Raw genomic sequence first — 27,731 nt, 5'->3', positions numbered from 1 at the left:
ATTAGACAAGGAAAAGAAATAAAGCCATCCAAATTGGTAAGATAAAAGTAAAACTTCCACTATTTGCAGATGAAATAATACTATATATAGAAAACTCTAAAAACTCCACCAAAAACCCCTACCAGAACTAAATGAATTCAGCAAAGTCACAGGATACAAAATTAACATACAGAAATCTGTTGTATTTCTATATGCTAATAATGAAGTAGCAGAAAGAAAAATTAAGAAAACAATTCAATTTACAAATGCACCAAAAAGAATAAAGTACTTAAGAATAAACTTAACCAAGGAGGTAAAAGACTCTGTACTCCAAAATCTATAAAACACTGATGAAAGAAATTGAAGGTGACACAAACAAATGGAAAGGAATTTCATGCTCATGGATTGGAAGAAATAATATTGTTAAAATGTCTATACTACCCAAAGAAATCTACAGATTTAATGCAATCCTTGTCAAAGTACCAACAATATTTTTCAAAGAACTAGAACAGATAATCCTAAAATTTGTTTGGAACCACAAAGGCCCTGAATAAACAAAGCAATCTCGAGAAAGAAGAACAAAGCTGGAAGTATTACAATCCCAGATTTAAAGACATACTATAAAGCTGTAGTAATGAAAACAGTATGGTACTGGCACAAAAGTAGGCACATAGATCAAAGAGCCCAGAAACAAACCCATGTTTATATGTCAATTAATCTATAATAAAGGAGGCAAGAATATACAATGGGAAAAAGTCACTTTGATGAATGGTGCTGGGAAAACTGGACAGCTACATGCAAAAGAATGAAAGTGGATCATTTTTGAACACCACACACAAAAATAAACTCAAAAGGGATAAAACAAGACCTAAATGTGAGACCTCAAACCATAAAACCTCTAGAAGAAAGGCAATAATTTCTCTGACATTAGGTGTAGAAAAAATTTTCTAGATACATCTCCTCAGGCAAGAGAAATAAAAAACAAAATTACACTACGGGGACTACATCAAAATAAAAGCTTTTGCACAGTGAGGAAAACCATCATCAAAACAAAAAGGCAATCTACTGAATGGGAGAAGATATTTGCAAATCATGTATCTAATAAGGGGTTAATATCAAAATTACACAAAGAACTTATACAACTCAAGACCAAAACAATGAATAATCTGATTAAAAATGGGCAGAGGAAAAAAAAGAATGGTATGCAACCATAAAAAAATTACAATTATAAGGGGCACCTAGCTTGCTTAGTTGGTAGAGCATGTGACTCTTGATCTTGGGGTTGTGAGTTAGAGCCCCATGTTGGGCACAGAGCCTACTTAAAAAAATGCGCAGAGGACCTGAACAGACATTTTTCCAAAGAAGACTTACGCAAGGCCAACAGACACATGAAAAGATGTTCTGCAACACTAATCATCAGGGAAGTGCCAATCAAAACCACAAGGAGATATCACTTTGCACCTGTCAGAAAGGCTAAAGTCAAAAACACAAGAAATAACAAGTTGTCGGAGAGGATGTGGAGAAAAGGGAACCCCCCTCATGTATTGTTGGTGGGAGTGGAAATTGGTACAGCCAATGTGGAAAACAGCATGGGGCTTCCTCAAAAATTAAGAATAGAATCACAATCTGATTCAGTAATTCCACTACTGGGTATTTACCCAGAGAAAACCAAAACACTCATTTGAAAAGATACACACACCCCAAACTTATTGCAGCATTGTTTACAATACGAAGATATGGAAGCAACTCAAGTCCATCCATACATAAATGGATAAAGATGTGATGTGTATGTATTCCACATAATGGACTATTACTCAACCATAAAAATGAAGGCGATCTCGCCATTTGAAACAACATGGATGGACGCAGAGGGTATAATGCCCAGTGAAATAGAAAAAAAAAAAAAAAAAAAGAGGGGTGTTAAATGATCTGGAATTTCCTAAGAGAAACGGGAAGAGGGTAGGGCAGGACCCTCTAACCAAGCCCAAACCCCTCAGCCAGGTGCTTCTGGCTCAAAGCCCCTGCTCACAAGTACTGAACTACATCAGAGGCAGGATATCACCAGTGAAGGAAGAGGAGGAATGCTGTGAGCCGCCCAGCATTTAGTAGGTTCTATACAGGTAGCACTTATATAGAACATAGTGTGCCTCATGCACTGTGCTTTACATATACTAATTCATTCTAAAACTCAAGACTCTATGAAAGAGGTGCCATTGTTAGCCACATTTGACGGATGTTAACATTGAGGCCCAGAGAGGATAAGTAATTTGTCCAAGGCTATACAGCCAACAAGTGGTAGAGCTGTTTCAAATGAATAAGTGAAGAAGAGAGAAAGAGATGAGAAAGGTCACTGAGGGCTTAGGAATAGGCAAGCCAGGTGAAATGGAGCTGAGGAGAACCAAGGAGATGGCCGTGCACGTAGGCTCTGACATGTCTGGAGCCTGTGGGACACGGGCAGCGCTCTGGAGCCCACCTTGCAGATGTCTTGTGCCGTTCAATGGCCTTTCATATGGAATGGCCCGGTACAGCTCGGACACCAAGAGGCAGTTCAATACATCTTTAGCTGCCGGCTGCACCTCTCTGTGCTGCTGTTCTCCTGCATCAGCTGGAGCTGTCTGCCTCTCTGATTGCCATGTGCAGTGGTCACTTGTCCATCTCTCCATTTGCCCACTTGTCCATCTGCTCGTCCTTCATTGTGCTGGCCCCGCAAGAAGATGGAGAGTAGAGGAAATCCCCAGTTTTCCTAACTGTCTCCCATAGGCCTGAAGCATAGATGAAATCACTTGATAAGAACGAATCGGGATGCTCTTCTCCATTGCAAATGTCCTGCCTCCCCAGAATCCTATTTAATACCCCAGCGGAGGGAGGCAGGGAGCCAGTGGTCTCACCTCTGATTCTGCGAGCAGATGAGTTGACAGGAAAGAGCCTGAATTCTGGGCAGCCACAGCTTGGACACCCGGGCAAGGTGGCTCAGTGTCCCCTTCCTCAACTCAGCCTGGAAGCAGGGCTCAGTGAAAGGCCTAAATGAGGAGGGACAGAAAGAGGGGGATCTCACCCTAGACTGAAACGGTATGAGAGCATACCCACTCATTCCCAGAGTGCATACCGTACTCTCTGTCTTCCCTGTCTCATACCCCACTACTGGGTATGAGAGTTGCAGACACACTTCAAATCACTGGGCTGTAGAACCCAAGGTTGCTTTTTGAGGCAGTTGATGGAATAGCATTTCACATGGGAAGGGCAGACCTTACTTATATTTGATCAAAAAAAAGTTCTCTTTGGTACATTTTAAAGTGTTTCCTTTCCTGCTCTGCCTGCTCAGATTCCCTCCTGCCTCTGTCCTCTCTCCTCCCCAGAGGTGTCCTCTTGGATGCAGGAGGACAGGGAGAGAGGAGACGCTCGGTGGGCCTGGGGGTCTGGGCTGGGGGAACTGGGGAGGTTTTGGCTAAGATGGGCTCCAGGGGCACTGAGAGGGGTAAGGGCAGTGGATGGGAGTGCCGAAAAATAAGCCAACAGACACCCTGAGACGCATCACAGTGGATTTTCAGTCTCTTTCACTGTGTTTGGGAAATACAAATAAAGGACTTGAGTTTTGTTCAAGTTCCTTTTGGCCTCTGAAATGTTCTTTTAACCATGACACTGCTCCAGGCCTGAAGCCCGTGGGTCACTGTTTTACAAACTGTGTTCTTTTAACTAATCTCATGGCAAAGAAATCTAAAAAACACACATTGATATTTGCCCGGTGAGTTCCCCGGTTCCTGAGACTAGGCACTGATCGGCCTCATTCAATCATTTATTCATCAATTCGCTCAACAAGCTCTTAACAAGCACCCAGCAAATTCCTCCCCCAGCTCCCCCCAGCTCCCCCAGCTCCCCAGCCCCAGTCCTGGATCCTACAACTCACCAATTGAGCTGCCGCCTCATTTTCACGCTCTTTCCCCACCTCCGGGTGCCCTCAGGGCATACCCACAGGTGTCCCAACTGGGGTCCTCAGGCTTGAAGACATTGTCAACCTTCCATCTGTGCCTCTAGTCAGATGTCATATCATAACTATTTGTTCACACGTCTGTCTTCCCTGTCTGACTTTGAGCATCTCAAGATCAAGGGCCATGTTGTACTGAGCCTTAAATCCCCAGGGCCCAGCACGGGATCTGGCAAGTATCCTGTGAATAAGTATCAGTGAATAATGGTAGAATTTCAGAATGTCTGTTTGGTCTCCTTCCATCAGCCAGCCAATCAGAACACGTCCTTCCTAGGTGCATACATGGCACTGGCTGTGAGGCCCAGGCAGTAAACATGGCGGATTGGGTCACTCTGCCCAAGAGCTAACAGCTTCTTGGGAGACTGACCGGCTTCTTCTAGTCTGAAGATGGGGGCCCTGTGGTGGGGTGGGAGCTAGACTGGGGAAGGGTTTCTGGAGGAAGTGACATTTGAATCAAGTGGAAATAGCTAGAATCATCAGTTTTCAACACTGGCTGCATATAAAAATAACCTGGAGACAGGGACTCACTCCCAGAAATTCTGATTCAGTTGGTCTAAGGTGAGGCCTGAATGTCATCTTTTTGAAAATTAATTAATTAATTATTTAACTTCCTTGTTGATTCTAATTTGAGAGGCCAGGGTAGAGCCTCATTAAGCTGTATAAAGGTGGATATGGAGGTAGCTGTGTGTAGTGAGCAAGAAGAGCCTTCCAGGCCCGCATGTGTGGAGGTCCTGAGCTAGAAAAGAGCACAGCATAGTCTAGGAACTCAAAGAAGCATAGGGAGGTGGAGGCAAAGACTGGGAGGGAGGCAGCATCTCAGCTCTATGCCTGCATCAGGACACCCCAAGTTCTACCAGCTACCTGGAAGGCTGCCAGCTACAGGGGAAAAGCAAACTTCCTAGGCTCCAGCCTCCCACGTGCGAGCTGTCACCTCCCTTGATGACAGCCATGCTCAGTGGTGGCTATCTTCTACTGCTTACAGGCTGCTGGAGGAGGCACTGTGACAAACACCTAGCCAGGTAGGGGCTGTGCCCTGTGATGGCATCAGGGTGACCATCGGTTTTTGCAAAGGCTTAAGGTGGCCTTTCTACACTATCCCAGATGCTGATGGAAGGGCACCCGGCTTCCGCTGTATGTGTTGGGCCCCAATCCAGACCACCTGAGTCAGTGGGGCTGGTCTCACTGGCTGGTGGGGCCAGTGAAAAAAGACATGAGATACTGGAAGCCAGCTCTACAGTGGGGAAAGCGCATGCTTTTAGAATCAGAGAGAACAAAGTTCAAATTCTAGCCCTGAGACTTTGCCATTTGAAGCTATACGGTTACGTAGCTTTGCAGAAAGAAGACCCAGTTTTATTTTATTTGCACAAGGAGGCTGACGGTACCTCATTTGTAGGCATGTGGAGGGTCCAATTCCGTAGATGGAAGACTGTCATAGTGATGATGGGATAATGGTGATGCTGCTGCTGCTGCTATTTCATTCTTTGAAATTACGTTGCAATTCATAATCATGGGATGACGTAATCTTCAATTATGCCCATAATTGATCATAAATACATTCACATACTATACTTTGGTTGATTAAAAAAGCTCTTTATAAGAACAGTGATGAGAACACTCTGCCAAATGTTTCATTGTTAAATTGATTTTGTCATGCCTTTCTGCTCTTCCCAGAGGGGATGATAAATACTTTTGATGGTGAGATGTTTGAGATAGATTTATCCTCAAATCTATATCTTAATGAATCAGAAATCAAGAGATAATAACAGTAAGGGCAATGGGGTATCGGTAATCTCTTAAGTCTTTTACATATATTGATTTTAATATGAGTGACAAGTTTTCCAGGTAAATATTAATATATCTTCATTTTACAAAAGGGCCAGTTCCTTAGAATGAACAAGCCCCAAGCTTCTTCTTGGCTCGTCAGCCATGAGCAGGGGTGTCAGGAAGCCACCCCCTAGATCCTGCCCCACTTCCTTCCCAGCCTTGAAAACAGCATCTGCTCCAGAGGCCCAAAGGGACTCCTGGGTAATGGTGAGCTGAAGAGAAAGAGGACCCCAGCTGGTCGTCTGCAGCCCAGGGAGCTCCAAGAGCCACAAGGTAGGAGCTGCTGTCCCTGGAGTGGATGCAAGCATGCCTCTGGTTTTCTTGGGGTTAAGTGCTCATTGTTGTTCTCTTGGTGCTGGTCTCCACAATGGCTTTCTCTTTGCTCAGTCCTTCAGCTCAGCCTCTCACGCCTGGGACTGCCTCTCCCCGACGAGCCCCCACAGGAAATACAGGTGATAAGCTCTTTCGCTTTCAAGCCTCAGCGATGCATTCACAAGGATCTGAATTCCATTTCTGCTACTCACAAGCTATGTGGCTTCAGCAAGTTCCTTAACTTCTCTGAGTTCTAGGTGTTTCTTGTGTGAGGGAGGGATAATCTATCCCCCATTTAACTGTTCTGAAGTTTGAACGTGGGAATGGATATAAATATGTCTTGTACGTTGCAGGCACACAGTAGGTGCTCAATAAATGTTCATCAATTCCTCCTTCTTTGGGCAGGTGGAGGCCAACATTCTCTTCCATGGCAAGAGCTTCCTGGCATCTTGAAGTTCTTGGGATGTACTGGTTCAAACACAGGCAAACTAAAGCTCAAGAATTGAATGCTGTCTGGCTCTCAGTTTCTAATGAGATTCAGAGTTCTATAATTCACCCTTTTTTAAAGCTTACCACATCTAAGGATGACAGACTCACTCTCCTCTGGGAGACTCACTTCTCTGGTTAACCCTGTCACCACCACATTGACTTGTGGTGGTGGGGGCGGGGGAGGGATGCTTCTCTAAATGGCTCTAAATTAAGGCTGGACTCACAAGCTCCTCATTTATGTCTTGCAGACCAGTCATGACCAGGATCGGACATGTAACATGACCACTACAGACTCTGAGATAGCAACAGGGAGACTCAGGCAGTGCTAGGAAACTGGCGAATCTGGTTTGGCTTCAGTTTGGAGTCCTCATAGCTGCCCCCATACTGTTACAGGAAATCCTTGGCACCTACCCAGCTGTGAGACGTGCGCCCATGTGACAAGGAGTCAACTTTCTTCTCTCACCCAAAAGAGCCTTCAACTAAAACAGACTAGGCTGAAGAGAGAGGCCAGAGAAAGGAGTTGAGGGCCAGTAGAAGGCCCATCGTTCAAGTCCAGTCTCTTCTAATGACTAAAGTTGGGTTTTGCCTTTCCCTTTGAAGGGCAGCCTGGTCTCATTTCTGTACAGTCATGGCTTTGCCAGATGGGAGGGAAGGAAGCAGGTTTCATTTTATGCAACTGGCCAGATCAGCTGGCGATGGCTTGCTGGGGCTCTGTGCCGTGGGTACCGAAGCTGCGTCCAAGCTCCACAGGAAGGCGTGCTGTCATTAATTTGTGATGTCTGCCACGGGTATGGGAGCGGGGAGTGGTAGCCACATGCCACACACTTGTCATCCCTGCCTCGTAGCAGAAAACGTGCGTATTATGAGTCCACGCCCCTAACCTCAAAGGTGTGTGGATGCGATTACACACAAAGCCTTCTCTTCTGCCGAGAACGTTGATGGAATCTGACATAGAAGAGGAGGCTGGGAACAAAGGGCTGGGGAGCCTAGAATTGTTCTCAATAACACAAGGAGAAAGTACAGTAGTCTTCATGCTCAGCTGGAAGGAAGGAGATGCGGCTGAGGACTGAGAATGGGAAGAAAAGAGAATCTGTTATGGGGCTGGTGTGAGGCTAGAGAGCTGTGTGGTAAAGCAGACAGTGAAAAATCCAAGCCAGTCAGAGTGGGAGGTTGGAGACCAGGGGAGCAGTTGGGGTGACAGGCTTAGAACCAGACTGCCTGAGTCTGACTCCTCAGCCCTGCTACTTCCAGGCTGTGTAATCTTGAACAAGTTTCTTATCCCTTCTAAGCCTCCGTTTTATTTGTAAAGTAGGCATAACAATATGTCTAATCCATAGGGTGATGGAGACCATCAAATCAGGTCATGTATATACAGTACTCACACGGTGCCTCCTATGATGATCAGCACCCCATAAACGTCAGCTTTTGTCATTTTTATTTATCACACACAGTGCCCATTATTCAATATGAAACTAACACATTTCTGAACTACGTACCCCTTCTTTGTCTCACCAGGAAATTTTTCATATGCTTTCGTAGGCTTGGTGTGAAAGGGACGGGGTTCCCAACCCGGAAATATGATGCAGAATCAACACGGGCATGTGGGAAGACGACCATTCAACTAAGGAGGCAACAGCGTGTGACGTGAGGCGACTGTGCCAATGGCTCTTTTACCAGGACCCCAGTCAGGAACTGACTGAAATTGAGGAGACCTTTGGTTTTCCTCTGGGTATGGAAGGTGGAGTTCAAGCTAATGGTGTCTGGCCCTGTGAATGGAGAGGGCTCCGGCTGGCATCGGGTTACACGTACACGAAATCAGGCAGTAATGCAGCCAGAGGAGGGCACACCAGGCTAGGGAAGGTCCAAAATGCATAGTCCGCTTGCCACTGGACTTCGGGTGTGAGTGTCTCAGGCATGGCTGATGCAGGGAGGTGCTGCTGTACGGAACCCTTGTGCCACAAAGGGAATCCCTGAGCCAATGGTACAGCGTCATCACCAGAACGTGACTACATGGAAAGGAGGCTCAAGGGCAGGACTGACCGGTGCCTCTGGGGTGCCAACTGCACAGGGTCACACAACATCCCTGCAGCTACTTGGCACATGGTGGTTAGCAGGAAGGACAGACAGGGGCCATGAGGCTCACTTGGGGTCTGAAAGGTTGAAAGGCAGGTGGAAGGATAATCGCCACTCTTTCCCTGAGGACACAGGGATCTGTCTGATCCTACGTGCAACAATGGATCTTACCAATCAGTTTCTATCAGACCATCCCACTGCCTGGCTCCTGGGGCCATCCTTGAAGTGTGGGTGGGAAAAGAGGCCTCCTTGGGAAGGCTGCCTCTTTACTCTGAAATCCAGAGGGACTCTGACAACAGCAAGTACCCTTCTGGCGTGGGATCAGCTGCCAATCATAATATTGCTCTTAATCGCTTTGGACAACAACCTTCTGGTCTTTGATGGTAGGCAAACTAGAAATCTAACATCTATGCAATCATTTTTTTTTTCTATTATCTTTGCAATGAACATGTTTTTTTAAAAATACACAGCAGAGGTTCCTTCCCTTCAGAAGTTTAAAAAATAATGATTTTTAAAATGCCAGAAACTATCATCGAGGCCAGAGGTAGGAGACATGTATGCGGCTGCCGTGGCCCAGTCCTCATTCCCATACCTGTGGCAGACATTGCTAACCAAGCACAAAACTCTTCAACTACATTCCAGGCAGCCCTGGCAATCGATCGGGGTTTGACATGTAATTAAATGTGCTTTGCTCCGTGATCATCCCTCACGTGACAAACAGGAGAACAGGGTTCCAATCTGACCTTTGCCATTAATCAACTGTTTTTGTGTCCTTACCCATTATATGAGACAAATGTCACACACCCTATCTAACCACAAATTCTCATTTGAATCGGACGGATGAAATGAAATAACATGAAATTAACAATGGCATCTATTAAATACAAGTGGCGGACCTCTGCTCAACATTTTCACACTTGCTCTCTTATTTACTGTCACAATAACTGTCCATCCCAGGCATAATCGCCTCACTGCTTGGCACATAAGGACGCGGAGACACAGCACATCTAAGGACCTTGTGCCGAGTCATACAACTGGTAAGGGACAAAGCCAGGATCACAACCCAGGCCCACCTGGCCTTCAAACTCCTATTCTGCCACACCTTAGTTTCAAAAGCCTTCGGACAAGTTAAAAACACTGCACAAACAAAAGATACTCACGCCTCTTACTTTATAGGCTGTTTTGACTTCGAATCATGTCATCAAACCTAGCCTCAAGACCTACACTGCAACAACAGCCCCAGAGTGGAAGTAACCCAAGGGTTCATCAGTGGGTGAAGGGATACATAAAATGTGGTATATCCATGGGCTATACTGTGGGATATTATTCAGCCTTAAAAAGGAATGCAGTTCTGACACCACACTACAATGTGGATGAACCTTGAAGACACTGTGCTAAATGAAACAGGCAGACAAGAACAAATATGGTATAATTCCACCTCTACGAAGTATCTTGAATAGTCAGATCAACAGAGGCAGAAAGTAGAATGGTGATTGCCAGGGGCTAGGAGTGGGGGTGGGGGAGTAGGAAGTTTATTGGTTAATGGGTCCGGTGTTAGTTTGGGAAGATAAAAAGTTTTGGAGATGGATGGTGGTGACGGGTTAACTTATCTTTTTAAAGTTCTATTTATTTGTTTCTGAGGGCAAGGGAGAGAGATAGCAGGAGAGAGGGAGAGAGAGAGAATCCCAAGCAGGCTCCTCCCTGTCAGCATGGAGCTCGATGCAGGGCTCGAACCCACGTTACCGTGAGAGCTTGACCTGAGCCAAAATCAAAAGCTGGAGGTGTAACTGGCTGAGCCACCCAAGCACCCCTTACGTACATTTTACAATTTTAAAAGAAAAGACTGATACTGCGTAAAAGCTCCGTTTTCCCTCAGTTATTAGAGATTTGCACAGAAAATGGCTATTATTACCACCACCATAATCAGAAGGCAACTCTCCATTCTCTACTGGGGCCACGCCCCTTCACACTCATATCAGAACCGTGTAGCAGACATATACGGTTTAGAAATTATATTCAATATTGTCATTTTACATTTAGAAAGCAAGCAGAGTTACTGATCGCTTTTGTAACATGCCCTGTCCAAATCTTCCAGGCTGCTGGGACATGGAACCAGGAGGCTGAGAAACCCTGAGTCGAGGCATCTGAGGCTGGAGGTAGCTGGGAATCTCCGGCTTCGGTTAGGATCTGCCGTCCCTCCCCCACGTGCTTGCCTTTCTCTCCTCCCCAGGGCCCTGCAGACCTCCAATTACTCCTGACATAGCCTAGTTGTACTGTCGCCCACTGCCCACTTGCTTTCTTCCAGACCCCACCTCTTGTTGCTGCCTGGATATCAGGTTCAAGAGCCTGTGAATCACAATGTCCAGGCCAGGAAGTGGTGAATGACCGTGGTGACTCACTCCATGCCACACCTGCAGAGGGACCAGACAACACAGGTGATGAGTTGCAGATGATGGCCCCACCTGCCAAAGTGGCCCACCCTGCTGGGCAGCCCCTGGGACGCAGCGAGCTGGCGAGGTCAGCATAAAGCAAGCCTGTTTGCTCCTGTCCTGTCCAACAGGGGTGTGTGTCTGGCCTTTGCTGTGCTGCCTAACCTGATATTTTCTGGGGCACTGGACCTGTGTTTATTTTGAACAGCTTCTCCTGCCAAACTCACGCAGGGGAAGGGAACACAAACACAGGGAAAGAGGGACGCCTGCGGTACTCACTCCAGAACATTTTCTTTCCAAACAAGACTTGTTTGCCTTGCAAGACTCAATCTCTTGATGGCAGACAGAAAAACTATCAATAGACTAATAATAATGACAATAATTCTTTTTTTCACATAGTTCTCGCTGTATTCATGTATTATATCAAGCACGTTATCCAAAATAACTCATTGAAACCTCACAACAACCCTGTGAAGGAAGAACTCTATCTTATTGATGGGGAAACGGAGGCCCTTGGGGGTTGAGTCACTTGAGTCACTAGCCACTGGGCTAGTGGGTGGTCTTGATTTGGTCTCAGGGAGTCTGGTTCAGGCCTCTTGTCTTCAGTGTCTTAAGGAAACTGAGCTTTAGACCAGGGACACATCCTTGTTTCTACCCTCTCTCTCGCCTTAAAGGCCATATCAGTCCATCAGCTTGTTCTAATGATTCTGCCTCCTGAAATACATCTCAAATGTGTCCCCATCTAGTCCAGGCTGCCATCGCCTCTTGCCTGAATCCCTACCATATCCTCTTAAGAGATCTCCCTCCTTCTGCTCCGACACCCTCCCGCCAGTCTACTTTCCATACCCACACCAAAGGCATTCTTTCATTACGAGAAACCGAAACATGTCGCCAACCTGACCTAACTCCCACCCAAAACCCTTCTCTGATAGCTTCCCACTGCACCACACCCTTTCCCATGGTGCACAGGACACCATCTAGCCATATCTTGTGCTCTTTTTCTCCCTCGCCCACCACCCACTGCACCTGAGCTGGCCTCCAACATTTGCCAAGTTTCTTCCCAGCACCTGAACTTCACATGCATTCCTCTGTCTCCTGGGTCTTGCTGGCTTCTTTTCATCCCAGAGATCTCTGGTTTAAAGTCCAACCCCTTACAGTCGCCTTCCTTACCTCCTTATCCAACTAGATTCTCCTCTATTTCCTTCACGATGACACAACTTGAAAATGTATGCTTACATTTCTTCATTTCTCCTTTTTTTTAATCCATCTTACCCACTGGACTATATAAGGTTCACAGGATCAGAGGCGTGTCTGTTAAAAGTCACTGATATAGTTTCATGGCCTAATTTCATGACAACAGAGCACTCTTGAACACTAGGTATGCATTTATAGAATGTTTTTACTGATTTCTGCCTCCCCTAGGGCCACTGGAGAGATGTACCTGGTTTTCTGACTCCACAACCCTCCTCTGGCCCCAACGGAGCACACTTGATTGTAAATGTCAGCTCAAGTCTAATCAGTGGTATTCTGGTACATCGGCTCTCTGGAAAAAAAAAATCCTTGATTTGTAGCACTTGCTGATTTCCATGGTGTAATCACTCCCACTGTAGCTGATTTTAAGCAACCAACATAATGCAGCGAATGCAGAGTTGGAAAGAACGAGTGCAATTAGCTCTTGTGAGACAATAAGAGCCCACATCTGCACGTTGCTGGGGTCATTGGTGCTAGAGCCCATCTGATCCTCAGTAAGGGATTCAAGGACTTTGACTTCCATGCTCAAAGGGCTCCGCATGAAGCATCCTCTTTGCCGACTCCACCTTTGGCCAGGTGGCATGGTTCTGGTGCTATGGCTGGTGGTTCAAAGTTTGGACTTGGGTATCCGTAATCCACCTCCCCTGCCTCCCAGCTATGTGGCCTGGAACAAATCACACAGCATTCTAAGACTCACTTTCCTCATATATAAAATGAAGATAATAATGGTACCTATGTGGTTGTCATGATGATTAAGTGAGTTTCTCTGTGTAAAGTGCTCACTATAGAGTAGCAGTTAAAAGCCTAAAGTTGGAGTCAGACAGCCTAGGTTCAAATCCTAGTTCTGCCATTTATTGGCTGTGCGACCTTGGGAAAGCTACTCAACTTCTCTGTACTTCAGGCATCTTAAGTTGTAAAATGGAACAGTATCTGCCTCATAGGCTTGCGGAAATGAAGCGAGTTCACAAATGTATAATGTCTAACAGAGTAAAAACTCTGCTGCTATTGTTTGGGACTAAATGTCAGTAGCACATATAAAAGTCCTTAGCATAGTACCTGGCACACAGTAAGGGCTTGGTAAATAGTAGTAGCTTTCATTATTAATAATACCTGATGTTGGACTATGTTCCCAGTCCAAGTCCTCGGCTGTGCCCCAGATCTAATATATACCACTCAGTGCTTCTGTCCTTGATCTAATGATGCATCCAGAAAGCTGCTCTGTTACCCTGGGCTCCTCTCCCTGGGGAGGCCTTATTGTTTGGACCTATTGTTTGTCTAACCCTCTTGGAACACCGGCTCTTCTTCATGCTTCCCTTCCTCACTTCCTGCCTGCCCTGGAGCCTCAGGGCAGCCGATGAAGCTTGCTTGAGTGTTGAGAGACATGAGCACCGTCTTTTATGCAAGGTCCTCCCCATCTGGTCTAACCTGTCTGCTGTCACCAACTCACGTGTTCCTGGCCCTCTCGGGATACAGGACTGGAGTGCGTTCAGAGAGCCTACGGGGGTGGGCAGCACAGGATGGTGGGAAATGGGCAACAATTCAGACATAGGCGCATTTCCCTCATATATAGAATCCACGTGAAGATCAGCCCCGGATGGGGGCATAGAGTCAAAAGAACACAGACATTGAAAATTGACCTGAGTTCAGATCCTCAGCTCCATACCTACCCTCTCTGAACCTCACACTTGTTTTTGTACCTTTTTGCATATTCGATGTGTAAAACAAGTTCTACCTGCTCAGTGGAGACGTACAAACAAGCTAACAACATACTTATGCACCTGCCGTAAGTTATGTCCTTAAAAAGGAGTGGCCATGATGGTGGCTCTCCTAATCTGCCCTAGGCTCTCCCCCTTTTTCTGACTCTAAATATTGAAAGTCTAGGTTCAGTCCTTGGCCTTACTCTATTCTACTCATACTTGTGAGAATTCCCCATGGATTTCTTACAGTCAGATTTATATCCCCAGCCCTGACCTCTCCCCTCAGCTCTGGATCTGGAGAGCTAACAGCACCACTTGGGTGTCTAGAGGGTGTCTCAGATGTATCACAGTCAAGACACAACTCAGGTGTCCCCCTCCCCGCCACGGGCCTTCCCTCCCTGGCATTCTCCATCTTGAGTAAATGGCACCTCCATTCATCCAGTTGCTCAGGCTGAAAGCCTAGGTGACAGCCAGTAATTCCTCTGTCTGCCAGACACCCCACACCCAAATCATTAGCAAACACTGTCCGCCCTACCTTTAAAATACAGCCTGAATCTGGGGCGCCTGGGTGGCGCAGTCGGTTAAGCGTCCGACTTCAGCCAGGTCACGATCTCACGGTCCGTGAGTTCGAGCCCCGCGTCAGGCTCTGGGCTGATGGCTCGGAGCCTGGAGCCTGTTTCCGATTCTGTGTCTCCCTCTCTCTCTGCCCCTCCCCCGTTCATGCTCTGTCTCTCTCTGTCCCAAAAATAAATAAAAAACATTGAAAAAAAAAATTAAAAAAAAAAATACAGCCTGAATCTGATCACTTCTTAGCTTCTCCCCTGTCCCCACCTCAGTCCAGAGACCATCAGCTCTCTCTCTAGAGCAGTGCTTCTCTCTGATTCCGAGTCAGTGGGTCTGGGGTGAGGCCTGAAGGTCCGCGTTTCAAGCACACTCCCAGGTGCGGTGGGTGCTGCCCGGTGCCCGAGTCATATTGGGAAGCACTGAGCCTCTGACAAAGTCACCCTGCTTCCTCTCTTGTCCACTTCCTCAGCAGCCAGGGGCTTGACATTAAAACGTGAAGCAAATAAAATCGCTCCCCTACTCAAACCGCCCCCCCGACGTCTTCCCTTCCAACTTGGAGGGAAATCCCAGCCTGCAAGTCTCAGCCCAGTCTGGCTCCCTTGCTCACAGCACTTCACCACAGAAGCCTTCTTTCTGTTCCCCAAATGAACCAAGCTGCCTCCCGTCTCCAGCACTTTGCATTTTCGGGTCCCTCTGTGAGATCAATGCTGAGCTGCAGAGTCCAGTACAGTGCAAAGCTCCATGAAAACACGTAAGATAGACTCTCTCCTGAGATGGGGGATGGGACTTCGTCCCTGAGAATCGACTCTGCAGCTGCTGCAGCCATTTTCCCTGGAAATTTGGTGCCTCCACACAGTCCCTCTGTGCTCTGCCTTCTGTCATTTGTTTGCTATTTGGAGAGAAAGGTAGCTGGAGACGGTGATGTGAGATAACCAGGGTGCAGCAGGGCCACTGACACCTTCGAGCCCCTACTCAGAGAAGTCTTCTCCAGGTAACCCCCCCCCCCCAGCCCCCATCAGACTCCTGACTCCTTAGAAACCAGGAGAGCAGCTGGACAATCTTTCCAGCCAGTAGCCCAGAGGAATGGGAAGCTGCCGTCTGATCTTTGCAATCCCCCCTAAAGGTCTGTCCTGTTGGGTCATCCAGAGGGTCTGGGGCCAACCTGCTCAGATTCAAGTCCCAGCTCTGCTAGCTAGGATTATGTCACCATGGGCAAGTTACATAAGCTCTCTCAGCCTGTGTTCCTTGTCTGTAAAATGGGTACAAGAGTGGCTCACTACCTCCCACGACCAGAAATGTGTTCATGCACGTCGTGGGCTTAGAATGGTGCCTGGCACGTAGTAAGCGCCCAGCAAGTGTTCGCTATTATTGTCATGCCTCATTATCTCTGATGTCTTCCAATAATGCGGCACCCAGGGCGGCAGAGTTGGATGGGAAAAGCGTGAGGTGATGCCAGGCACGTCTAGCTTTTGAATCCCAGCTCTGCCTGTCTGTAGTTCTTTGGGCAAGTGGCCGCGCCTCAGTTTTCTCATCCGCACAATGAGGATATCGATAGCAACATCCTGGGTACACGAGGAGTATTCATGAGCGCACAATCTAAAATGCCTGGCACTCACTAGGGATCTAATAAATGTTAATGTTCTCCCTCTTGTCCTCCTTTACCTCCCTTTGGAGCTCGCCTCTGCATTCACAGTACTTTTTTTCCCCTCTTTTACTGTCACACTGAATAAATGAATACATTAAGTTAGCGCGAGCAGATACTTTAAGAATCCAGGCTGGTACATTTCCCAGGTTTCACTGCCATCCATCATGGAACATTAACAAGAGCACTTAAAGAAACACAGCGCATCAGAGACAGAGTGGAGCTCCTCCTTGGCTCTGTAGTTCTTGTGCCAAGTGTCACATGTTATTAAGGCCGAGGGCAGGAGAGGCTGAGACGAGGGGGAGCCTGAAGCAGAGCATGGAAAAAGAAAAAGATGATGACCAAGGAGGTCCCTTGTGCAGAGCTAGGGCTCAGTGCCGGGCGGCCTCCTGCCTTCCCCAGAGCTTTGCAAAGAAAAACCCATGCTTTGTAGTCTCGAAAGAGGTGGGGATGGCATAAATACTCATCAGCAGGAAGCTAGTTAGAGAAATTATAGTCCGTGCAAAGTATGAAATACTCTGCTTCCATCAGAAGGAAAGAAGTGAATTTATATATGCTGCTGTGGAAAGCTGCCAAGCGAAAAAGCAAGGTGGAGAACGCTCTGTATGGGATGGTTCCATTTATGCTAACAAAGCTCTATAGTTGGATATGGACATATATGCATGTAAATGCATGAGCTGTGCACCAAACTGTTAATAGCGGTTACCCCCGCGCGGGGGGAGGGGGGAGGGCATCCAGGGCAAGCATGGAGGCTGAAGCCACGCTTCTGCTTTGTACCACATATACACGGATGCTGTTGGTTGTCGCATGCATGTAGTACTGGGGAAGTTAAGGGAGGGAAAGAGAAAAAGGAGACGAAAACCAGTAATTCTCTGTCCACAAACCCAAAAGCACATCCAGTCAAGGATGTTCAGGGTCTGCAGGAAGCTTGGTCTTGCACTCACATCACGGTTGATTCAGAGAAATGTGCAGGCACACACATCCCTCGCTGCCAATCCTCGGCCTGCTTCTTGGGCACCTCTGCAGGTGGGGATTGGGGCTGGGATTGGGGCTGCCGTGACCCAGGGCTCCAGCAGAAACCCATCCTGTGGCTCAGCCGTGCCTGCTCAGGCCAGAGCAGCCCCAGGAGGAAGCTGGTCCCAAAGAGTGCTTGCCCAGCCAAGACCCCTCCAAACATTCCCTCCCAGAACCCCCGGTCCTGGTGGAGACTCTGGATGAAGGCTTCTGTGAGCTGGGATCATAGGGACACAGACTGTATTTTTCCCAGTAAATTTCATTTGACTTGTTGATATCCTCAGTTCATCTTTGCCCGGTCGCTCCTTGCTCCAGGATGCTCTGTGGTCCACCACTGCAACACGGTACATGGAATACAAAACAAAGCCTTTACCCCGGCACTCAAGGTCCTCCAGGATCTGGCCTAACCAGACACTCATCCTTCTAGGTCAGAAAGAAAGCATATCCTGTTAACACTTTGCGACTCATCTTGCCAGAAATGGTTTCTAGAAACAGATGCCATCTGTCAAAGCTGCCATCTGCCCCGTCTTCGCTCTGAAGCCTAGAGCGGATAACCAGCCAGTCTCCCCGCCTCCATTTCTCCTTTGGATCATCCGCAGACTCTTAAATGAAGCCAGAAGGGTAATGCCAATTAAAATGGTAAAACAGGTCCCCACACGTGGAGCTTTGACCTTATGCCACGAGGTGTTCAGTGCTCCACAGATATTGTCTCACTTATTTCTCGGTGAAATTTCAGTCGTATCATGTGCTCCCTTTACAGATGAAGAAACCGAGGCCCGGCAAGCATCGGGTGAAAGGGGGTTCTTGACCTCTCAGCCATACTCTTCAGTGGGGGTTCACGGCTGTGTGGGCGCCTGTGCAGTCACAGTGGCCTGCTGAGGTGCGCAGTGAAGGGTATTCAGTCGAGCATGTCCTGTGTATATGCCACACAATGTGTCCCACTGTGCGCAACACGTCCCAGAGTTACTCATCCCTCCATCCCACAGGGAAGTGCACCTGAGCCTCCCTTCCCCCGGTGGGGCCTGGCAGGTTGAAAATGCTTGAGTCAAGCTCTTACTTCATTTCTGTGCTCTTACAGGGCCCTTGAGAAAAGACATCCTCCCCGATGAGCTGTAAAGAATGCCTTCCAGGGAAAAGCTTTTCAAGCGTGTCAAGAGGGTCTATACAGCACATCTAAGGGCTTCGCACAGCAAACCCGGTGGGATGGTGTTTTTCTCCCAAGAGCTGTCTTGAACTAAGACTCCGATAACGGGACTCATGTTCCCTCTTGACCATCAGAACCGTGTGACCCTGGGCAAATAGCTCTCCCACTCAGTCCGACTTTATTGAGAAATAACTTACGTACGTAGAACAAAATGCACCCACTTTACGTGTTCAGTTTCATGGGTTATTTATTTATTTTTTAAATTTAAAAAAAAAAATTTTTTTTTCAACGTTTTTTATTTATTTTTGGGACAGAGAGAGACAGAGCATGAACGGGGGAGGGGCAGAGAGAGAGGGAGACACAGAATCGGAAACAGGCTCCAGGCTCCGAGCCATCAGCCCAGAGCCCGACGCGGGGCTCGAACTCACAGACCATGAGATCGTGACCTGGCTGAAGTCGGACGCTTAACCGACTGCGCCACCCAGGCGCCCCATCATGGGTTTTTTAAATGTGACGGTGTAACTGCCACCCCACTCAAGATGTAGACGTTTCCATCGCCCCAAAAGCTCCACCTTCTGCTTTCAGTCGTTAAGGATTAAATTTGTCTTTTCTAGCATTTCACATGGATGGAATTATTCGCTATGCGGTCTTTTTGTTTGGCTTCTATCATTCAACATATTTTTGAGATTCATTCATGTTGGCACACGTATTGGCAGTTTATTCCTTTTAATTTGTGGCTAGTGCTCTATTGTGTGGCTATAACACAATTTGCATATCCATTATTTACTGGCTATTTGGATTGTTTCTAATTTGGGGCTATTACGAATAAAGCTGCTGTGCTCGTATGTAAGTAAAGAAGTCTTTTGTGTAACTCAGTATTTTCACTTCTCTTGGTTAAGTGCCTAGGCAGGGACGTTCTGGGTCACAAGTGTATACAGTTTTCTAGGACTGCCATACAAAGTACCACCAACTGGGGGGCTTAAAACAACAGAAATCTGTTGCGCACAGAGCTGTAGGTTGGAAATCCAAAATCAAGGTGTCGGCAGGGCCCTGCCTCAGAACCCTCTCGGGGAGTCTTTCTTCCATCTTCCAGCTTCCGGCAGCCTCGTCTTCCAGCTCAGGCTCTGTTTCCTGGGCCATCTCACCTCTTCGTCTGTGTCATGACACAGCACTCTCTCCTGTGTGTCTGTGGCTAAATTTCCCTCTTCTTATATTAAGGACATTGGTCACACTGGGTTAGGGCCACCCAAATGACCTCGTCTTAATTCGACCACATCTGCACAGACCCTATTTCCAAATAAGGTCAAGTTCATAGGTACCAGGGGTTAGGACTTCCACATATCTTCTGTGGGGGGGCTACAGTTCAAACCGTAACACGTGGTAAATAGACGTTTGACTTTCCAAGAGCTGCTGAACTATTTTGCAGAGTAGTAGCATCATTTCACACGTCCACTCGCAAACATAAGAAAGTTCCAGTTGCTTCAGAGCCTTGCCAACACTTGGTATCCATCACACTTTTGTGTTTAAGTATTCCGGTGGCTGTGTGGAGGCATCTCGTTAGGGTTTTATTTTGCATTTCCCTGATTACCAGTGATATTGAGTGTCTTTTTATGTGCTTATTCACCATTCGTACATCTTCTTGGGTCAAGAGTCCGTTAAAATATTTTGCCCAATTTTTATCTGTAATTGTTTATCTTCTTATTGAACTGTAAGCGTCCTTTACAATATATCCTCCACAGACTTTTAAAAACAGGAGTTATAGTCTAATGCTAAAATCCCTTAGACTTCTTTGTTTCAATCTCAAATTAAATGGCGGAAGGGGTAGGAACATGTAACCCACTGACTAGATGCAAATACTGGAGGGTATTATGTCCCTTAACACAGCAGTCTTACTCTAGAGAACTTATCCAGAGGAGACATACAAAGATTAAGCAACAAGAATGTTCCTTCTAGCACAGTGTTTACTAGAGAAAAACGGGAATTAACCTAAATGCCCTAAAACAGGATGCATCCATAAGTCTATATGATGCAACACTAAGACACTAAGCCACTAAGACAAATACCATAAAAATTAACATGGGAAGATGCTTATAATACAATGTGCAATGAAAATAAGGCCAGTTATAAAACACACATGTAATATCATCTTTTAAAAGTGTTCACCAACCATGTAGAAAGATAGGTAGGAAATATATCTAAATGTTAACAGTAATTATTTCTAGATGGTGGGTGTTTGGGTCATTTCTATTTCCTTTTGACTTTTCTGTCTTCTCTGATTTCTCTGCATTTAGTTAATAATTGTACAAGTGTTGAATTGGGTTACTGCCAGGGCACGATGGTCAAAGGACACACATTTGGCACTGCCTGTCTAATCCTAAAGGCTGACCATAGCAGAGTGGAAAGAGCACACCCCAGTGACCTCCCAGGGGGCCCCATCAGCAGCCACTCTCGAGGACTGGTCTTCCCTCGCACATCTTAGCCCATCAGCAGCGACAGTGGGACAAAACGACTTCTCAGCCAAGCGAAGAGCCATCCTCAGTGGGGACTGGGCTACTCAGACTCGTGACCATAGGCTCCTTCCTCGGGATGACTGGGCTGGCCTGAAACATGACACAGCTGAGGGCTATCGGGCAGTGGTGTGCAGGTAAATGGTAAACAGCTGGATGTCCAGGAAAAATAAAAACAGCCCTGATTTGGAGTGTTTGCCTTTTCCTTTTTTTTTTTTTTTAATTTTTTAAAGTTTATTTACTTTGAGAGACAGAGTAAGAGTGCACAGAAAGGGGCAGTGTGAGAGGGGGAGAGATTGAATCTCAAGCAGGTTCCATGCGGTTCACTGGGAACCTGATGCAGGGCTCGATCCCACGAACCATGGGATCCCACCATCTGGTGACCTTAGCCAAAATCAAGAGACGGACTCCCAGGGAACTGAGTCACCCAGGTGCCTGTGGAGTGTTTGCTTATTTCTGTGGTATGAATACCCACTCGTGGCTGATTTCAAGCTACTGATGGGACATCTCTGAATGTGGCATTGGGAAGAAATGTGCATAACTAACCATAAGATAGTATTTTATTTTATTTTTAAGATTTTATTTTATTTTTTTTTTAATTTTTTTTTTCAACTTTTTTTTATTTTTATTTTTGGGACAGAGAGAGACAGAGCATGAACGGGGGAGGGGCAGAGAGAGAGGGAGGCACAGAATCAGAAACAGGCTCCAGGCTCCGAGCCATCAGCCCAGAGCCTGACGCGGGGCTCGAACTCACAGACCGCGAGATCGTGACCTGGCTGAAGTCGGACGCTTAACCGACTGCGCCACCCAGGCGCCCCAAGATTTTATTTTTTAAGCAATCTCTCCACCCAACATGAAGCTCGAACTCACAACCCCAGGATCAAGAGTCACATGCTCCACCGACTGAGCCAGCCAGGAGCCCCGCTCCCCTCTGTACAGTATTTTAAATAGTATTCCCATCGCAGTGCAACAGGTGACATAAATAACTTCGAGCACATACAGACCCGTAAAGTTATCGAGCAAGCGATTTGCGCGATGACTTTGGAGTTATTACCTTTGTTTTTAATACTTTGAATGTCATCGACAGGTTATGTAATTGAACTTTTAACAACAACTGTCTTGAACAAGTAGCTCATGAAATTCCTAACGAATTAGCCACCGGCTCTCATGCACAGGCACTAGCCTTCTCTGGCACACCCCTGCAAACCCGGCCGCCCTCCCTCACAGACAGCCTCTGCCCCACGCATGCTCAAGGAAGCTATTAAACTGCCTGAGCCTCTCCGTGTTCTCATTTTTCTGTAAGATGAGACTAATACTCTAACTCGCTGCAGTGGAGGCGGGGCGGGGGGGAGGGTGGATTAACGTAAAAGCCCTACACTGTGTCTGGCACACAAGAGGTGCTCCGTGACCATTAGTTTCCAAACATTCCCTGAAGCAGACACAGGAGGAAGAGCCAGAGCTCACCCCACCCCTCGCCCTTCCGCCCCTTGGGCCCACCTCCACTTCTCCCCCTTCATTCTCCCCCTTCGGGAAAGGGTGGGTCAGGAGGTCTGACTTTGCATCCATTCCACACCTGTCAGTGGTCAGGGCGCAGCCCCTAACGGGAACCGGCCACAGAGACAGCAAGGTGTGGTGGGCATCCAGGTTGGAGAGCTGGGACGTCTGGAAGCAGGTGCTGCTGCTGCCTCTTGCTTGTTGCCGACACAAGTCATTTCACTTCCTTAAGCCTCAGTTTCCTCGTCTGTAGAAGGGGCCCGGCTGCCTGCCTCATAGTCATAACGGCGATGGAAGATGGGGCTGGTGCCGTTGGCGGTGAGGGCAGATGCCAGCCATCCAGCACAGGCTCATTTTGCGCCGCAGTTAGGTCTTAGCTGGGTGGGGACGGAGGGGGCAGGGACGTTTCAGAGAGCAGAGGGCAGCTTTCACCCTGGGTCTGACCCGAGGACCGTTCCCCACGCTGACGCACGGTGCCTGCTTCTCCGTGACTACTGGGAGTCCAGCGACAGATCCCAACCCGGGTCTGCCGCGGTGGACAGACGCACACATGGGAGGGTGTGTGGGCACTCGGCCTCAGCCCCCTCAGGGTTGTGGTTTTCGTGCGCTGAGGGCAGTTTGGTATGGGAACCCTGTCGGGGCAATCCAGACCACGGACCTGCGGCCGGCCGGTTACAGCAGTTCAAGCCAGAGACCCGGAGGGAAAGTGCCGTCTCCTACCCTGCCTCTGCTTTGCGTAGAAGAGGCTGGCGTCTCCCGGGCCCCCACCCCCTCCCTGCGGCAGATCCTTCAGAAATTCTGGAGGCTCGGGCTTGAGGGGGTTAGTGCCGGCCTTCAGTACTTGGGGGGAGACATGGCTACAGAGTGACGCCTCAGTTCAAGTCCTGGCTCTGCCACATCCCAGCTGTGTGATTTTGTGCAAGTGCCTCAACCTCTCTGGGCCTCATGTTCCGTATCTCCAAACTGGGGGAAATCAATGATACGTACCTGATGGTGTTTTGAATAGGATTAATGATTTTATATTTAAAGCACTTAGCGTAGTGCCCAGAGCATAACCACTACTCGCAAATTGTTGTCTGTGATTCCTTCTAAACATGTGTACGGACCACCACAGGCCCTCAGCTTGGATGGCGTCATAGATCCACATCCCTGCCTGCCACGTGTGGCTGTCCAACCCTGTCCGCACAAAGGACAAAAGGCAGGAGGAAGCCAGCCTGCCGGCCTCTTCTGCCCCACTTCAAATAGTCCTGATGTGCCGATTAGAATATTTGTATTAAAAACACAGAGCTCCCATACCACACGTCCATTTTTTTCTCAGCCAGCTTCACTCCGCAGCCCCTCGAGGTCGGTAATAAAGACAATTGGAACGCAAACCACGTTCACGCAAAGTCACACTCAGAGATGCTGGGTGTGCGTTTTCTGACGTTTGCTATAGAGGCCATGAGCATTTCTGCTGATGGGGCCGAAGCTCCCAGCCCTGGCCTCTCACTCAAGCCCACTTGCACAGCTCGGGAATATTCTGCAAGGTGGGCAAGGCTCCAGGGGAAAGCTCTGTGTCAGGTGCGGTCAGCCATCCGGCACAGCACCACTGCCCTTGCAGCCAACTCCACTTTAAAGGACTTGGTTTCGGGGCGCCCGGATGGCCCAGTCAGTTAAACATCTGACTCTTGGTTTCAGCTCAGGTCATGATCTCACAGTTCGTGGATTCAGGTTCGTGGGTTCAGGCCCCATGTCAGGCTCTGTGCTGACAGTGTGGAGCCTGCTTGGGATTCTCTCTCTCCCCCTCTCTCTGCCTCTCTGTCTCTCTCTCCAGATAAATAAATAGACTTAAAAAAAAAAAAAAAGGACTTGGTTTTTCATTTCTACCTTGTCATTTACCAGCTGGGTGACTTCGAGTGAGTCCCGTGACCTCTCTGGGCTTCAGTTTTCTCCACTGTAAAATACTAGCTACCGGTTTACCCAAAGAGTTATGACGATAATGAAATGAGATGTGCCTCTGAGTCATATAGCAGGGGCCTGGCACAGAGTAAAGGCTCAATAAATGTCAGTCCCCTTTTCTTCTTGTCACCCCTCACCCCCGCCAGCCTGTTACTGTCCCTCATCCAACTTGATGTGTAATCGGCTACCAGACTAGGGATGGTGAATATCTGGCATTCTTATCACCCCAAACTCCTACCAGGGCCTTGACAGACATTACTAATCTATCCCTATTGTGGTAGGCAGAATTATGGCCCCTCAAAGATGTCTGCATTATAATCTCTGAACTCTGTGAATGTGCTATGCGCCATGGCAAGAGGAAATTCGCAGCTGTGATTAATATGAGGATCTTGTGGCTGGATGATCTGGGTGGGCCCAGTGCAGACACAAAGGTCCTTATGCCTGTAAGGGGGAGGCAGGAGGGTCGGTATCAGAGAGATGCAGTGTGAAAGACTCCACTGGCCATTGAAGACGGAGGAAGGGGCCACACACCGAGGAATATGACCGGCTATTGGACTCTGACACGGGTAGGGAAACCGATTCCCCCCTAGAGCCTCCAGAAGGAATGTAGCTCTCCTGACACTTTGATTTCAGCCTAGCGAGACCGTGTTGGACTTCTGACTTCCCAAACTGGAAGAGAATAACCTTCTGTGTTATAAGCCACCAAATTTCTGTAATTGGTTACAGCAGCAATGGGAAACTAATATACCCATCATCATCTTTCCCCATAATAATGCACTTGGCCTGAGAATTCTTCCCAATAGAGTGTTCCCTGCAACCACCACTGAGAAATAGCAGATGGGGCCTTCAGTCAAGCCCGCCCCCCACCCCCGCCCCGGGTACACATAATGCCACTAACTGGTTCATCTTGCAGTGCTCTGATTATAGTCTGCCCTGGCCCAATGGCCCATCTGTCCTAATTTGGGACCTTTTTGGTCCTACCTTTACTACCTCGTCACGCACACCTTCCCCTTAGCTTGAAACCCAATGACCCCAACCATCTCTGGACCTCTTCCTGTAGGCTCAGACCCCTTAATGGCCCTAGAAAGCAGACTGCTCCCTCCCAGAGCTTCATTCTCTAGTTCCAGCAAAGGCCTAGCTTCCGTGGCTGCCTCGTGACCCATAGCTGTGGGATCCTCTGAGCAAAGGAAGCCACATGAAATGGCTGGATCAGAAGGAATGTTAGACCACAGCCTGCCTCCTGGCCCCCACAACTCTCAGCTTCAGTACAAAGGCCTTCACCACAAGGGGTTATATTAGATGCATAAATTCATATCCACTGGCCTGTGGCCACCATAGGAACAAAGGCTTCTTGCAGCAACACCCTGCACAGAGGAATGCTTCCTATAGAGGAACAAAGGGTCTCAAATAGAGATGTTTTTCTTCCACTTGTGAATGCGGAGGAGCTACAGACAAGGACAAGGCTCCCAGGGGATGGGCACCAAAGGAGGAAAAATAATGACTTACAGTTCAAAATGCCCTGAGATCAAACACCTTTGCCCTCGCATCCGTTTCTGGCGTTCACCCCACGCAAATACAACCACACATGCACCCTTCTGTTGTGTGCATATACCATCCCCCTCCAGGACACCCAAGCCACCAAAAGACAGCCAGTACACACGTGTAGGTATGCACACCACCCAGCATGCCACTCCACGGATGTCTGCGTGCACACGCACAGCCCCAGGCACCCACATGCTCATCCCTGCGATGACAGGGCACACGTGGAGGCATCGCCGTGCATACAGATGGGGCACCTATTTTCCACCCCGAGACACTAACACATTTGTGTGTTTAACTGCCCGGAGGTGGCTAAATACCAACTTCACGGTGAGCATGTGCCCAAACACGTCACGCACCCTCGGAAGCACGGACACATCCATACTGTGGCATACATACGATTGCACCCAGGACCCACACCTGAAAACCATGGTGACTCCCACTTCACGCACACATCCGAGGCCCACGCCAGACGGACAGCCATGTAGAACGCCACCTGGCACACCATCTCCGAATGTCTTCGTGAAAATAAGCAAAAGCCAAGTAAATAGAAGCAAAGGCCTTTGATGTTTTTGTTTCTCCAACAAGACTGCCTCTTGGTTCAAGGGGCTCCCTGCTGCAAGGTGCCCGCTCTCTCAGCCGGTGCACACTGGTAACATGGTAATCATCTCCCAGGGACCTTGGGTGCTCACATTAACATGAGCCCTCGCACACACACACACACACACACACACACACACACACACACTCACAGGCACACACACATACCCCTGACTGTTTGCAGCTGCCTTTTCTTTTTAAATCTCTCATATAATACACTTGCAATCCAGCCCCCCTCCTGCTTGCCTGGGCTAAACTATTTTGGGAATTGGCACAGATGCTGAGAGCAAAGATATTATTCTGAGATGCTCAACAGAGATCAAAGCTGCTTAATCAAAGCCGTCAACTCAGTGCACGGTGCCTTGATGCATCCAGAGCCCAGGTGGAGAGGAAGCAGCCAGAGCGATCGGTTAGGAGCCAGGGAGAGCCCAGCAGTGGGACGCCAGATCCGACAAGAACGGAGCCTTCGATTCCTGACTCCTGAGGTCATCTAAGGCCCTAGCTTGTCTCACTCGCCATCTCCAGACGGAAGTTGGCTCGCTCCACACAGCCCCAGAAGGACGAGAATCTCTCTGCTTAAAAAGCCCTCCAGGGAAGAAGATTTCCTAACCCTGTACTGAGCAATTGTCACACAGAGGAAAAGAAAGGGCTTTGTCTCTTGCTGCAGGTCTGATGAAACACTCCAGAACTTTCATGGACTGGCCCCTCTCCCAGGAGCATTGCTGGGTGGGCCTGGCTGATATTCGAAGTGGGGTATGTGTGTGGTATGAATGGGAAAGTCATGGTGGGGGGGCAGGTGCAGCTCTTTGTGGGACAGTGGAGACATAGGGAGCTCCAGGGGAATCCTCCCGGCTTACATTCTTCACCTATGGTACACAACCAAGAGAACCCCCACCGCTGCCACCCCTTCTGCCCCCCAACACACATAAAGTGGTCACTAATTCATTAATTCAACCTGAATTTGCCACACACTTTTCTGAGAACAAAACAGTCTCTCCCCGAGGAGGCTTACGTTTTAGATGGAAATGGGAGGGATGGGGGAGGGAGATGGGTCAGGTTACAAGTAAATAAAACTTATATTTCAGATTATTACAAGTGCCAGGAAGGAGACAAAGTGCTCTGAAAAACAGAGAGAGTAAGTACAAGCTGTGGGGCTGGAAGGCTGGATTCGTTTAGATAGGGTGACCACAGAGGCGTCTTTGAGGAGGTGACATCCGAGCCCAAACCTGAAGGGTGAGAAGGACCTGCCACGC

At 48.0% G+C, this 27,731-nt stretch overlaps 1 long non-coding RNA gene across 2 annotated transcripts in view; it reads right to left on the bottom strand.

Moving 5' to 3' along the window:
- Window positions 1-2,458: 2,458 nt before the first annotated feature.
- The window catches only part of LOC122231086, a 204,550-nt gene continuing 179,277 nt past the window's right edge, over window positions 2,459-27,731 (bottom strand). For both annotated transcript variants that reach the window (XR_006208218.1, XR_006208217.1), the window contains exons 3-6: window positions 12,530-12,631; window positions 10,972-11,070; window positions 2,868-2,999; window positions 2,459-2,741 (exon numbers count right to left, since the gene is read on the bottom strand). This is a non-coding gene — a long non-coding RNA (uncharacterized LOC122231086). The remainder of the gene's footprint in view (window positions 2,742-2,867; window positions 3,000-10,971; window positions 11,071-12,529; window positions 12,632-27,731) is intronic.

The sequence above is a fragment of the Panthera tigris genome, chromosome D1, assembly GCF_018350195.1.
Source record: "Panthera tigris isolate Pti1 chromosome D1, P.tigris_Pti1_mat1.1, whole genome shotgun sequence".
NCBI lineage: Eukaryota > Metazoa > Chordata > Mammalia > Carnivora > Felidae > Panthera > Panthera tigris.
The sequence above is the reverse complement of the archived record's forward strand: the minus strand, read 5'-3'. Positions and strand labels throughout refer to the sequence as shown.